This window comes from Rana temporaria, chromosome 1, assembly GCF_905171775.1.
Source record: "Rana temporaria chromosome 1, aRanTem1.1, whole genome shotgun sequence".
Classification (NCBI taxonomy): Eukaryota; Metazoa; Chordata; class Amphibia; order Anura; family Ranidae; genus Rana; species Rana temporaria.
The window spans coordinates 331121744-331123776 of record NC_053489.1 but is presented as its reverse complement, the minus strand read 5'-3'; positions in this window follow the sequence as shown (position 1 = coordinate 331123776).

Below are 2033 nucleotides of genomic sequence, written 5' to 3'. Positions count from 1 at the left end.
ACATAGGGCCTGGTAATGGACTAAGGGGGAACCCATGCTATTTTTTTCAATCCCTTTATCTGTCGGGACTCGACAATTCATTACAACTGCGAGTAGTTTTAAATGACTTTTTTTCCTTTAGAAATGTCATTTTGTGCAGAGACTGTTATAAAAATGGCAAACATGTGCTAATTTACAGGCATAGTATAGACACCCCCCAGGTACGAAATTTAAAGGAATATTTCACTTTTATCATTTCACTTTAAGCATTATTAAAATCACTGCTCCCGAAAAAAATGGCTGTTTTTTTTGCATTGATACATGTCCCCTGGGGCAGGACCCAGGTCCCCAAACACTTTTTATGACAATAACTTGCATATTAACCTTTAAAATTATCACTTTTGATTTCTCCCATAAACGTTTAAATGGTGTTCCGTGGCTTTTGAATTTGCCGTGAACACCCCAAATTGTTCGCTATTTGGCGAACGGCCATACAGCCAATGTTCGAGTTGAACTCATGTTTGACTCGAACATAAAGCTCATCCCTACTGACAGCTGGTTTATGTACAACGAGGTACAGAGGGGCCTGGATGGTGGAAGAGTTTTTGACCAAATATAGTAATTTCTATGTAGTTCAAAGATGTAAGCTACTATCCCTGCCCCTTTGGTTACATTCAGCTGGCAGCCAGAAATACCTGGCTGAAAAATAAATGGTAGGGTGAGGAGGCATCACTTGTTTCTAGGTAGCTTCCTAATGTCCAGTCTGAACAGCAAGGGCCAGTTAGAAGTGATAGTAATATTGCTGCTAAATATTTCACTTTCACCTGCAGCCAATGGGCTAGGCAAGACTGGCAGGCAAAAATCCCATTTAGTTTGCATGTAGATGATGACTGCAATCTACTTTGGTCTGAGCCAGAAACTCAGTCCACACTAATAACTGTATTTTGAGATATATGTACATGAAGTCAACTCCAGTGATACTGTGTAGACATGTCCCGTTAGCTTCGTTCCGAATGAAAATTTAGACAAATTTTTATTATTTAGAAATGCAGGTGTATCCGAATTTCTGAATTAGAATAGTACGGAATTTAAACAAATACAAAATAACAACATTTTAATTCGGACAACATTTTAATTCAAATCATTTTTGAATACTTTTAGAATTTGAATAGTTTTGGAAAACTATTTTAATTTGAAAAAATTTCTTTTGGCATTTAAAAACGATTCAAAATTGATTTGAAAACTTTTCAAATTCAAAAACGATTTGAAATTGATTCAAAAACTATTCAAATCGATTTGAAAATGAATAAACTAAACAAATTCCCAAAACGAATGAAACAAATTAAACAAATTTAACTAAACAAATGTATATAAATAAAGAATCGAAAAGAAACAAAACAAATCTTTTCATTCTCCACATATCTAATAATGGGCAACATGTTTTCCCTTTGTGCAGCCAACTTCATACTGCATTATAGTTTGAAAGTATAAACTGCAACTTTGCTTTTACTTTATATAATACATGTGTTCTTACTGCTCCCAAAGTGTTAAATGTGTATATATTCCTTTTGATATATATATTTTTTTTGTTACAATAGGTAAGCTAAGAGTTGTGTGTGTTCCCTTGTATCACTTATTTTCGTTGTACAAAAACCTTTTCCCTACAGTTATTCCACTACATATCAATATTATGTGTCATTTACACCAGCTGAAAATGAAAACGTAATTAGCAATCATTGTACTTCTGTTCCATGCCATTATCAGTCTTCTAGCTAAATGGGATATGAAGAATTTGTTTTAGTATCCTGTGATTCCCAATCCGCAGAAAATATTTTTCTGTAAAATATATTAACAAACCATTTTTTGATTCACATAATTCAAACAAACACTCTTACCTCACAGATAATGAAGAAACACACAATTAATTCTTCTTAAAAAAAAAATAGATTTAAGCTTCTTACACCTCTCACACGGAATTTTGGACCACTCTTCCTTTGCAAACTGCTCCAGGTCTCTCTTATTGGAAAGGGCGCCTTTTCCCAACAGCAATTTTA